The 14,228-nt window shown below is 36.4% G+C and overlaps 1 non-coding gene across 1 annotated transcript; it reads left to right on the top strand.

Annotated features, from left to right (window-relative positions):
- The first annotated feature begins 1,736 nt into the window (after window positions 1–1,736).
- On the top strand, window positions 1,737–1,809 carry TRNAG-CCC (transfer RNA glycine (anticodon CCC)). The gene has a single exon. It is a non-coding gene; the product is annotated as a tRNA-Gly (tRNA).
- The last annotated feature ends 12,419 nt before the right edge of the window (window positions 1,810–14,228 follow it).

Raw genomic sequence — 14,228 nt, 5'->3', positions numbered from 1 at the left:
GTGACTTGGGCAAGCTACTTCCCCATGTGAACCTGTCTCTTCACCTGAGAGATGAGAGACTTCAGTAATATCTACTTCATGCGTAAGGTGGCAAGAAACTCAAAGAACAACAACAACAAAAACTAAAAGGCCTGTCTGCTAAAACAACAACTGTGCTACTACTTGAACTATCATAGTAAACATGTTTTCTTTTAACATGCCAATCAGAGAACTAATTTGGACATGGGATTTAATGAAATTCAGTTGGCTGCATCACTAATATACTCCTCTCTCTGCATCATATTCTATTACACAGTAGTCACTTCTTTTTGGCATTTGTTATTGTAATGTGATGAGACCTCACCATAGCGTGTCATGGAGTGCACCAGGCAGCATCTTTTATTTTTATATGACTAGGTTTTAATGGGATTTTACAATTTAGCTCTAGGATGCCTAGCTTGCCAAATCATTCAGCAAATGCTAAGGAAATTGTCTTAACTAGCATACTGCAAGTAAATGGTTCAATTTAATACATCATAAAAATAATAGAGGAAAATAAAATGGATAGGAAAAAAATCATTTTGGAGAAAAGCCTAGTTTCCTCCTGAATTAAGATGTTAAAAAACAAAGTTTATCTTTTATTTCTTCCGTTTAAAGAGGGAGAGGCATTATAGCTACTGTGATCATGAGTCCCTGCGACCCCATCCCTGCTCCAAAAGACACATTTAGTTTAATCACATTTACTTTACACCATGCCTGACACATGGTCAGTCATCCAGCCTTATTTCAACAATCTTTCCCTGATAAACAGGAGTCTTAAAGGGATGCCGTAACTCATGAAAATGAATATCTAAATAACAGAATATAATGCATTAGACTAGAGGCAAGTGTGTAGTGGTGACAGTGGTGAGGCAGTAGAGTTACAGATAGAAAATAATCCCACCTCTGGTATTTGTGGGACCCATGAAAAGAGTACAAATGGAGACCACATAGCATATTGAAATATTTAGAAATTATAAATCAATCAGCATCTCACCCAAAGCCCTGCAGCCCAATATCTAGGACTAGCCCTCCAGCCTGGATGTGAAAAGCCTGCTGGGCTATATGATAACACAGATATAGCTGGGCAGGACAGGATGGAAGCTAGACCACAGCTCCTGTCCAGGACTTCTGGGTGGTAACTGAACTAAAAAAATCATTAGAACTCATGATCAAGTTCAGCACAGTTGCAGGATATAAGATCAATATATAAAAATCAATGATATTTCTAGACACTACCAATGAACAATCCAAAGCCAAAATTAAGAAAATTCCACTCACAGTAGCATCAAAAAGAATAAAATGCTTAGGCGTACACTTAACAAAAGAAGTGTAAAGTGTATACTCTGAAAAACAGAAAACATTTTTTAAAGAAACTAAAGATGGCCTAAATAAGTGGAAAGAAATTTCATGTTCAAGTATTAGAAGGTTAAATATTGTTAACGATACTTTCTAAATTGACCAACAGATTCAATGCAATCCATATCAAAATCTCAGCTGGCATTTTTTGCAGATATTGAGAGGCTGATCCTACAATTCACATGAAATGCAAGGAAACCAGAATAGCCAAAACAACTTTGAAAAAAGAAGAGCAACTTGGAACACTCACAGTTTCCAATTTCAAAACTAACTACAAAGCTACAGTAATCAAGACAGTGGTAGATGGACAGATATATGGACCAACGAAATAGATTTAAAAATCCAGAAATATGGGGATTTCCCTGGTGGTCCAGTGGTTAAGACTCTGCACTCCCAATGCAGGGGGCCCGGGTTCGATCCCTGGCCAGGGAACAAGATCCCTCATGCCGCAACTAAGAGCCAGCATGCTGCAACTAAAAGATCCCACATGCCCCAACAAAGATCCCACATGCTGCAACTAAAAAAGATCCTGCATGCCACAACTAAAGACCCTACATGTCACAATTAAAAGATCCCATGTGCTGCAACTAAGACCCAGCACAGTCAAATAAATAAATAAATACTTATTTTAAAAAATTCAGAAATACAACCTAAGTTGGTTTATGGTCAGTTGATTTTCCACAAGAGTGCCAAGACAATTCAATGGGGGAAATATTGGTCTTCTCAACAAACGGTTTTGGGATATCTGCAAGCAAAATAATGAGGTTTAATCCCTACCATATAGAAAATTTGACTCAAGATGAATCATAAAACTAAATTTAAGAGGTATAATACAAAACTTTTAGAAGAAAATACAGAAGTAAATCTTCATTACTGTTAAGCAAAGCCGTCTTAGATACAACATCAAAAGCACAAACAGCAAAAAAAAAAATTGATAAATTAGACTTCATCAAAATTAAGACCATTTGTGCTTCAAAGGACACCATCAAGAAAAAGAAAACCCACAGAATGGGAAAAAAATATTTGCAAATCATATATCTGATGAGACGTATCCAGAATATATAAAGAATACTTACAACTCAATCATAAAAAACTAAATAACCCAATTTAGAAACTGGCAAAGATTTGAGGAGACATTTCTCCCAAGAAGGTATACAAATGGTCAGTAAGACTTGAAAAAATATCCAATATCATTAACCATTAGGGAAATATAAATCAAAGCCACAATGAGATACCACTTCGTACCCACTAGAATGGCTATAACCAAAACGACAGAAAATCGTAAGTGCTGGTAAAAATGTGGTGTGAATATAAAATAGTGTAGCCACTATGGAAAACATTTTAGGACTTCCTCAAAAAGCTAAACAGAGAATTATCTTGTAATGCAGCAATTCTACTCCAAGGTAGCCAAGAGAAGTAAAAATACATGAGCACATAAAAACTTGTACACGAATGTTCATAGCAACATTATTCTTAATAGTCAAAATGTGGAAACAACCCAAATGTCCATCAACTGATGAATGGACAATGGAATACGTGACAATAAAAAAGAGTGAAACACTAATTTGTGCTATGACACAGATAAGCCTTGAAAACATTATGTTAAGTGAAAGCAGTCACAAAATACCATATATTGTATGATTCCATTTCAATGAAATGCCTAAAATAGGCAAAGCTCTAGGGACAGATATTAGATTAGAGGCTGTCTATGGCTGAGGTGGTTGAGAGGAAATGGGGAGTGACTGCTAATGGATACAGGTTTCGTTTTGGTGTGATAAAAATGTTCTAAAATTGATTGTGGTGATGGTTGCGTAACTGTGAATACACTAAAAACCAACGAATTGTACACTTTAAACGGGTGAATTGTACGGTATGAGAATATATCTCAAAAAGCTGTTTTTAAAAAGCCCAAAATTATACCACCCAGTTATCTCAGGAACCCAGTCTGTCTAAACATCTGCTTATTTACTGATTCATTTAATCATCAAATATTTATGATGCACCCACCATATACAAAGTACCAGACTGGGACTTCTTGTGGGCAGTAAACTGTGGTCTTGTTCACCCCTGTCCCTAGTGCCTTGAGCTGTGCCTGGCACAGAGGCTGTGGTTTTTCTCTCCCCATCCCTCACTCCCATGCCTGCAAGCTTTGAGTGTTGCATCCTCAGGCTCAAAAGTCATTTTTCCTTAGTTGCCATACATTCAATTGTTTACTCAACTTTCTTACAAGAGTGAAAATAAGACCAATCTTTGCCCTTTATATTTATCATATGTGAGGTCATTTAAAATTTGGTTCTTCTCTTGCTTGTGTCTAAGAGCAGAACCAGAAGAAACTTTCAGGAGGCACACTACAGCACATGAGCAAGGCAGTCAGGAAGCTACTGGACACTCAATAAACTTCTCTATGGTACTCACAGAATGTAAAGGACTTGTCAATGTCCTCCTCCTATTTGAAGGCTGAACATCACCAAGTAGATTAGTTCCCTTGACCCCCACACTACTTACCCAGGCACAATGAGTGAAGATTTCAATGTTCTTTAGCTTAAATCCAAAGACAACGTACGTGATCTAGGGTAGGAACTGGAAAACAGATACCACACATTTTAGGCTTGAGGGACATACATCTAGATAGTCTATGGCTGCTCTCAACTACAACACAAATTAGACAAATGGGTATGGCTGTGTTTCAATAAAATTTTATTTATAAAATCAGGCAAGGAGCCTACCAGCCTAGTTTGCCAATTTTTGGTCTTAGGGAGCCCTACATCATCTTAAAATCAAGCCTTCTAATGTGATAAGGCGCACAGGTTGAGAAGTAATCTGTAAACTTCCTTGGTATTTTTCTCCTGTCCTTCCTAGAGTAGAGCCACGGCTCTGTATGCTGGAGAACTCAGCTTCCCTTGTCTCAGAGGAGAGTTGAAGCCTGTTTTTAAAAATCTGCTAGTCACAGAGCAGTACAATGATAACTATAATAATAGCTGACATTTACTAAGTGCCAGGCACAGTGCAAAAGTAATCCTTAAGACAATTAAATTATCTCATCTTAAAACCACAACCCTATGCTGTGGGATTTATTATCATGCCCACTAGCTAGGAAATTGAGGCTTAAGAAGCTCCAAGGCCTAACAATTCTGAAAAGAGTAACCATTTCAGCCTGGGCAGAGCCTGCGATTTTAAGTACTGCACATATTGGAATGCTAGAACCTCATTGTGGCTCAGATATAGGTTTTCAAAAATTGAAGAGAAGGAAAGTAGCCTGACCCCTTAGAAAGCTGGATCCCCCTAAAACCTGGGAAATAGAAGGGCTCGTTAAAGATGAAGGTGCCCCATATCCACATAAAACCCACAAGTGGGCAAAAGCTTTGATGGGGTGAGTATGCAGAACCGAGAACCAAGAGTAATGGTGTTGAAAGATGGTGTGAAGTCCCAGTAGCCAAGTCGGGTACAGCAAGGTGGGAAGAGGGGTGTCTTCAGAGCTACCCTCCTTGAAATGAACCCAGGTTAGGGAGAAACAGAACGGTCACCACTAACTTTTTTTCTGAACACTTAAGTCCCTGGGACCATTTTCAAGACCTGGGAGGAGGGCCCACAAGAACACAGATTAGACATCATGCCAACTAGATTGCTGAGGTCTCAGTTAGATGCAGTTTAATTTGGCAAACTAAAGAAATATCTTCCTTACAACCAAAAAAAAATCACAGAACAAATTCATACTACAAAGTTGGAGGGGCACAGAGAGGGATGATAAAGAGATGCTATCTGGTGATGGAAAAAAAGATAGAAGGTTTAAGTGTCTCATTTGAAGGAGTAGAGTTGATCACTGGAGGAATTAGCTTTGAGGAACAAGGTGGGCAGGTGATGTAAATAATGTTTCAATCTTCATGAATCATAGCAGGAAGTTATTCAACACTGTCCTAAGAACCCAAACCAAACCTGCTTTCTGTTTCTGTGCTAAACAATACCAGGACCAAACTATAAATAACTTAGTTGTTTGCTCCAAGGAATACCTGCTCCTGGAAGATAAGACTGAACTAACTACACAGCTTACTTATCAAGTCTAACAGTTTGCTCTTCAACATTTGTTTCAAATTTTCATCTTATGCCCATGGATCCAATATTAGTATCCCACAAACACCCAATTCCAATCAATTTCCACCCTGCAAGTCTTGCCTTAAAATCATCCAAAGCTCTATAAAATAGCTTTCTCTGACCTACCCTTTTTAAGACACTGGTAAGAGTCTGCGAAGGTGTTCTTTCTACCACAGTAAATCTAATAAACTTAGCTTTGCTTGATCAACAGGTTTTTCTGGTGATCTTTTTGAGGAGTCTGCAGTCAACAATCCAAAGTGGATAAATTAAAAAGTAGTCGGAAATGAATGTTGTTTAGAGATACTGAAGTAATCACCTAAAAACAGAAATGGTTCTAAGAGTCTCCCTCTGGTGATGGGGAGAAATAGAGCAGGGGACAATTGTATTTCATGTTAAGTCTTTCTGTACAAATAGCTTTTTAAACATGTGTGTATATTACTCTGATAAAAATATATAAAACATTTTTAATTGTAAAGCAACTATACTCCAAAAAAAAAAAAATGTAGCCCTTGTACTAAAAAAAAAAGTTAAATATTAGTAACAGTAACACAAGTGGCTATCAGGCCATTTCCCCAACTTTTGTATACAACAGGAGAGCTGGCATTCCTCTTTCGGAATTTAGCTCTGAAAACATAATAGTGAGCTAACAAAGAAACATTACAGGTTATGTCCATCCCCATTACACAAACATAAAAATCACAGCATGACAGGCATGCTTTACAGGCACAGAGATGAGGCCAAGAAAATGGAAAAAAAGTACTGCCAGAGTCCATAATACCCTTCCATCTGCTGCTATAGGACTTCCTAGGTATTGATGATGTCTTATGAATTGACATACACAAGTTTAGGACTGGGTCCCCCTTTGCCTGCCTGTTCCCAATAAGAAAATATCACAAAGGAAAAAGTCATTTTCTTGTAGGAGAGACCTTTTCTGAGCGCCAATTATTTTTTAATCTTAAACCTTACAGAGGAAATTACCTTCTTAGATTGGAAACTGCAATTTCTGCCTAGCTCCAGCTTGAGTTTACACATGTAGTACGTACTCTGCTATGAGGTGGTATCGAGAATGCTGATAGGAGAACTTAGAGGGGGGTTATGGAACTAATTTAAGGGGTCTCAGAAGACCAAATGCAAATACACTTCAGTTCAAAAAGTAAATATGTGCAAAACTTCTTTGAAAGCACATTTCTAAATACACATACATACATGTACACCCACAAATGTCATGTGCAAAGAGCCACTTTCCACATTCAAAGACCATAAAACAAGTTGAATCTGGATCTCAGGATGTCCTTTTCCCCAGACCTTGGAACAAAAAGGACCTATCCACCAAGTCAAGCCCCCTACATGTCAGAATCCAATCCCAGAATGGCTAAGAGACACATTTGTGGCAATGACATGGCTTTTTTTTTTTTTAAACTTCAACTCCTGGTTGGGGTGGGGGCTAGCAGAAATACCAGTAAGTGTTCATTTATAATCATTCATTCAGCAGTATCTACTAAACATCTCCACATGCCAGGCACAGTTCTAGGCACTTGGGATGGGGATGAACACCACCAAAGTCCCTGCTACAGTAAGTCCCAATCTAGTACTTCACACATAGTGGGCAAATTATAAATATCTGATGATTGAATGAATCAATAAATAAGTTTTAAAAATTAAGTCAAAAGATAATAAAATCACACTTTTCTAATTCTTTTAAAATTTCTTTTAAAAGCTGGCAAAATATTCACTGATGGGAAGTGTATATAATATTACCTTGGAGAGAAAAGACAATACAAACTCCATATACAGTTTATTTTAGTAACAGTAAAAATATACATATGTGTGTGTGTATATATGTATGTGTGTATATATGTGTGTGTATATATCCACAGGAAGGAAAATCTAATGCAACAATCCAAAATGTTAACTGTAATTTTCTTTAGGAAATTTTGTTTTTATATTTTTACTTTTCCATCTTTTAATTTTTCTATGCTAAATATACATTCTTTGTATAAGAAGGGAAAACTATTTTAAAAAGAGAAAAATATTCCTATGGTAATTCTCCACTTAGCACTGGAACTAAGACCTTCAGGAAACAGTAGATTGACAACTCTTATCAACTTTGTCCTCAACACCAGAGGACAACTTCATTTTTTTCTCAAATTTTACCTCTGGTGAGGAAGTTCCTAACTCACAGAAAAGAAACCAGCAACTCTGCCTCTAAGAAGAAACCAGAGAAGAAAGCTGCACAGCACAGAACCCAGGAAACAATGAGGAACTTGTTTAAAGCAGCATACACCTGGCACAGGAGAGTTCTTACAATCACACAGGGCTGGAAACATTGTCAAATGATCTCTGGTTATTTTTATTTCATCAGTTTCCTAACTCATAAAACTTGTAATACTACATTTCATATTCGATTTCTATAAAAAGAAACTTTCTTTAAAACATAAATGGTAGGTATCATGGAATGAACAGACACTGACAATTGTAAGGATAGCTCATGTTTCTGCAGGCCTGCTATGTTCCAGGCACCATGCCATCTATTGTACACATTGTTGCACGCATTATTTCATCTAAACCTCGGTCCCATGAAAGAGGTACTGTTATCTATCACACCTGGAGACAAGGGAACAGAGACAATAAGGAACTCACCCCAAATCACAATGCTGCATGGAAGAGGAGCCTTCAAACCTAAGTCTGACTGCATCTCACACTCCTAATGATTAAGAGTCTTAGTTATTCACAATTATTTTTCTCTTCTCATACCACCCAAAATTTTTCAGAACATGATATTACATATTCTACTCCAAAAACTGAGGGGAAAAAATACAAGGTTTAAGCATTTAGCAACCTCTATTTACCCTTTTACCCATCTCTTCTTCATTCAAGAAAGTAAGGCTTTGAAGAAGGAAACATGCTAGAATAATTTAAGTCTGAAAGAGTTAGCAGTTATATGATATGTGGTCATTTCCACATCATTTTTGTCTTGTATTTTATACTGAAAAAAAAAAATACATGCTATACCAGTGTTTGGTATTTCGACCAGTCTCAAGGTGTCTGATACAGAAAATTGCGTAGGCAGAATAAAATTCCTTCTGATGAATTTACTGCTTCCACTTAACATTTAGAATGTAATGGAAAGAATCAATAGGCATATACTCTTCTTGGGAGTCATAAACATTCATTTAAACAAATTCAATGTTCCTTTTGTGTATATTCAACACATAAACAGCTTGAAATTGGCTAGAAAAGGAACTATACTCTTAAAAATCTCAGATGAAATAGTAGTGAGCGGAAGAGGGATTGTATGACAACAATAGCATGCATACACTCCAGGAGCATTATTCCCTTCTATTATTTGATATTTGTACAAATGTGGTAGGCTGGGTTTGGATAAAATGTTAGAGCAAAGAGCAGTGGTTCTCAACCTCAGGGCACTAAAGAAAAATTGAGACTCATTACTTCCCATTTCAGAGAATCTACCTGCTCTGGGCTCCTGGGAATCTATGATTGACAAGTGTCCCCTGGGTTGGGGATGCACGTGGCACATGCCCACACTTTCAGAAATAATGCTATGAATAACAGTGAATAAGAGCATGGACTCAAGAGGTGACCATACCACTCTGAATCATGGCCTTCCACTTAGGCACAGGGTGTCCTTAGTCAAGCAGCTTAATCTCTCTAAACCTCAGTTTCTTCATCTGTGAAATGTGAGGATAGCAAGACTATCTTTTACAGTTGTAGTGAGAATTTTTTTTAAAGATTATATAATATCCTTATATCTATCTATGCATCTATCTGGAAAGAAAGAGACAGATACACATAATGGAGAGAGAGAGAGAGAAGAAAATTCCCATACTGCCCAACACAAAGTAAATGCTCAAGAACTGTAGCTTGCTGATATTAAATTGTTTTAAAAGAGGAAGCCCCGAAGCTCTAAAACCCCTTGTTGTCATGCTCTCTTTATTTCTCAATCTCCTCTCAGGGATACTGACTCACCTTCACATTTTCTCTTAGTTAAATCTTCCATGAGTATTAACTTGCTTTGATCGTGAGGGTCCAAAATTTTGTAAAAGCATTATTAGGCATTCAAACAGTTCTTTCCACATTTCAAAGTATTAGAACATCAGGACAATCTATCACCCAATTTGGCCTTAGTTGATACAATAACTGTAACTGGTCTCCCTGGATCTGATCATGCAGTGAATAAAATAAATTCCAAAGCACAGAAGACCGATTAACTAGTCATCAAAGTATTGTGCAGATGTTTTCTACTAAGAGCACTCTACATTGTTTGATTTGTAAAGGATACACACATGCACACAAGAATTGACACTCAACTGCTTCTTTCCATTATCTCTGAATAACAGTTGCATTTTCCATTTCTAAATCTTACAGAATTTTTGCCTAAAACATTATTATAGTTTGTATTTTAAAGCAGGGTGAAAACATGTTACAATATTGAAATTTAGGTTTCCAGAGGAATTTGTGTTCTTGACCTTTTTTTGATCTATTCATGTAGTTAAATGCAAAAATCATAAGGGCACCACTCAATGGATTCTGACAAAGTTAACACATTCCTGTAACCACCAGTGAGAATGAGACTTAGAAAACCACCAGCACCTCAGAAGGCTCCCTCTTACTTCTCTCAGTCACAACCTCCCCGACAGGTAACCACTATTCTGACCTCCATCACCAGTGGTCAGTTTCATCTGCTTTTGAAGTTCAAGTAAATGAAACCAGGAAGTGTGGATTTCTTCTACCACATTGTCTGTGAAATTCACCCATGTTTTTGTTTGTAACAGTAGTTCATATTTTTATCATCAATATATAATATTCCATTGTATGGCTGTGTCACAAATTATCTATGGACATTTCTGTTTGGGGCTACTCTCAATAAAGTGACTCTGAACACTCCTGTCCTTGTTTTTAGCACACGTGTACTTAGAGCAGAACTGCTGGGTGGTAGGTTGGCATATGTTGTTTTAGTTAACAATGCCAAAAAAAAAGTTTAAAATGATGATCTCATCAATTTATACTCCAAGTGACAGGGTATAAGACTTCACTCAGCATCCTCACCAATTTTGATATTGTCTGTCCTTTCCATTTTAGTCATGTTGGAGGATGTGTAGTGGTAATGCACTGAGGTTTTAATTTGCATTTTTCTCATGACATTAAATCCATCATCTTTTCTTGTCTGTATTGGACATTTTGATATCATCTTTTTTTTGAAGTTCAAGTTTTTGCTCATGTTTGTACTGAGTTGATACCTCTTTTCTATTTTAAATAAATTTGGGGGCAGGAAGGTAGCTTCAGATTTCCAGGGAAGTTGAAATGAGAAAGATGGAAAGTGATATGGTATGCAAACACTAACTAAAAGAAAGGTGTTTATCTATACCAGTGGTAGACAAAGTTTGGTCCAAGAACTAATACTAAAGATAAAAACAATCATTTCATAATGATTAAGGGACAATTCAACTGTTAGATATAACAATGTTAAATCTGTGTGCAACTGATGTTACAGACTCAAATACATAAAAATGAAAACAGATATAAATAAAAGGAGAAATAGATAAATCCATAATTCTCAAAGAATTTAGTAGAGATACAAAATATTTGAGCAATACAATTAACAAACCTACCTGTGTACGCGTGTGTGTTGTATACCACTGCACCAAACAAATGCAAAATATACACATTCTTTTTCAGGTGTACATGGAATATTTATTAAAATAAACCATCCTCCAGGTTGTAAAGTAAGTGTTGACAAATGTCAAATTATTCCTTCCAAAACCCATAATCTCTGTCCAATCATAAGGAAACCATCAGACAAGTTGAAATTCATGGACATTCTACAAAATACCTAATAGATACTTCTAAGAACTGTCAAGGTTATAAAAAAACAAACAAATAGACAAAAAAGACTGAGAAATTCATATGGACCAGCAGAGACTAATGAGACATGATGACTAAATGCAATGTGGTAGCCTAGTTTGGATGATGGAAGGGAAAAATGACAGTATACTCCTTATGTTTGAGGCATGTCTCTCGTAAGCAGTATATTGTTGGGTTATTTTTTAAATCCAGTCTGACAAATCTTTGCTTTTCATTGAAATGTTTCACTCATTTACACTTTATATAATTACTAATACATCTGAGTTTAAATCTACCACCTTACAATTTGTTTTCCATTTGTCCCATCTCTTTTGTGTTCCTTTTTTCTGCTTTCTTGCATACTTTCTGATTACTCAAGTAATTTTTATCATTTTATTTTCTTTTTTTAATTAAATTGTTAGTTATACATTGTCTTTTGTTTATTTAGTATTTACCCTAGATATTGGAACATACATCCAGGACTTATTAATCTACCTTAAATTAATAATTACACCACTTCCCAGACACTGCAAGAATCTTACAACACTTCAGTAACAATTACTCCTCTCCTGCCTTTTGTGCTGTTGTTGTCATGTATTTTTTTTTTTTTTTTTTTGGCACACGGGCTTAGTTGCTCTGTGGCATGTGGGATCTTCCTGGAGCAGGGATCGAACCTGTGTCCCCTGCATCAGCAGGCGGATTCTTAACCACTGCGCCACCTAGGAAGCCCTGTATTTTAATTCTGCACACAGTTTAAACTCACTAGACCTTATTATTGTTTTACAGCCAACATTTATTTAGACTTTTAAAGATATATTTTGTTTATTTATTTATTTTTCTTGGCCACACTGTGTGCCCTGTGGGATCTTAGTTCCCCAACCAGGGAATGAAACCAGGCCCTTGGCAATGAAAGCACAGAGTCCTAACCACTAAACCGCCAGGGAATTCCCTAAAGATATATTTATTTATTTAGATACATTTATTTAGATGTATTTATCTTTTATGTTGCTCTTCATTCTTTCCTGCATTTCCATCTAAGATCATTAACTTTCTGCTGAAAAACACCTCGTAGTGATTATTTTAGTGGGGGTTTTCTAGTAACAATTTCTCTCCATTTCTATCTGAATGAAAATGTCTTCATTTTACCTTCATTTTTGAAGGACATTTTCACTGGGCATAGAATTCTTCTCTGGCAGTTATTTTCTTTCAATTGTGTATATATACATCATTTGTTATCTACTAGCTTTCATCATTTCTTTTGAAAGGTCAACTGTCAGTTTATTGTTGCTCTTTTAAAGGGAATTTGTCTTAGATTTTCTCTTTATATGTGTCATCACTATTTTGCTGTGATATTTTGTATTTATTCTGTTTGGGGTTTATAGGGCTTTGTGAATCTGCAGTTTGTTATCTTTCTTTAGTTTTGAAAGTTTTTGGTCAGTTTATCTTCAAATATTTCTTCTGCTCCATTTCCCCTCTTTTATTTTCCATTTATTTTTGTTCTCTGCACTTCAAACTTAATATTTTCTACTAATTTATTTTCAGCTCACTAATTCTCTATTGTGTTGTGTCTAATCTGCAGGTAAACTCATCTTTTCGCTTCTTAATTATTTCATCTCTAGAACTTCCATTTGGTTGTACTTCCATAGATGCTAATAGAGACTGGTGACCGTCTCTATCCTTTATCTACTTTCTTGAACACATTAATAATATTTATTTTGAAATTATATTTTTATTAACCCCAATATCTGTATTACACATAAGCCTATTTCTATCATCAATTTTGTTTTTCTCTTAGCTTTTGTCATTTGGCCTTGTTTTTTGGCATATCTGGTAATTTTGGATTGAAGGCTGACATTAAGCATGAATGACCATAGAGACTGTGGATGATGTTATATTTCTCCAAAGAATATTTCATTTTCTTCTGCCTCACAGGCAGGAAACCCTAATCCAGTTAGAGGCTGAAAAAACTGGAGGCAGTGTTTAAGAGTTTGTGAGGGCTAATCTATTACTAATTTATCCCTATCATCAGCTGTAATACTTCAGAGGTCTATTTTAAAAGCCTGAGGAATCTACTGGGATTTCTTCTCCTTGGCAGGTTCTAAATTGTAATTTTTATCTCTCCTTAGCACTGTGAGATAGCGAAAAGCTCTGATTAGCTTTTTAGCCCCTTAACCACTACTTTTGTGGGGTTTCTCAGCCTCTTACTCCACTCACGCCCAGCTTAGGAATTAGCTAATACCTTGAAGGGAAACTGTACAGAGAATTCTGGATCACTTCTCTGAAATCCCCATTTCTTCAGATGTTAGCTCCTTAAGTCTTGGCTACTTAAAATAGCCCTGAAGTTAAATTTTGGGTTCCCCACTTTAGTAATTTTGCTGCAAGCTCTAAGTCTCTGCTTTCCCTTCAGTCTCTACGCCTTGTAAGGCAAATAAGCAAAAGTTCTAAAGGCGAAAGCATCAGTAAATGTAGGACTCACTTTATGCTTTTCCCTTCTCTTTGAGATGCTGGCCCTTCAAGTTTTGGGCACCTTGGTTATTGTCTGATGGCTTCAAACAGCTGTTATTTTGAATTTTACTGAGATTTTATAATTGTTCTCAGTGGAGAGGTTACTCTAATACTAGAGAATTTGGTTTTAATTTACCTTACTACTTGCTCAACCACTAACGGAGCTGAAATAAACCTCTGAGTAGGGTGACACCATATTTCAGTTTGCCTGAGATGGTTCTGATTTACGGCTTTTATTCTGGAACAATTATTACTAGTGCCCCCTTTCACTTTCAAAAGTGTCCAGTATGTGCAATAAATTATACAATTATAATCACCCTCCATCTCTAAGAGTGATTGTTATTATTCTTCCTGCCTCCATTAAGATAACTATTAATTACTCATAAAAGAATGCT

This window comes from Hippopotamus amphibius, chromosome 13, assembly GCF_030028045.1.
Source record: "Hippopotamus amphibius kiboko isolate mHipAmp2 chromosome 13, mHipAmp2.hap2, whole genome shotgun sequence".
Taxonomy (NCBI): domain Eukaryota; kingdom Metazoa; phylum Chordata; class Mammalia; order Artiodactyla; family Hippopotamidae; genus Hippopotamus; species Hippopotamus amphibius.
Note: the sequence above shows the minus strand (reverse complement) of the source record. Positions and strands in the feature narration are given on the sequence as shown.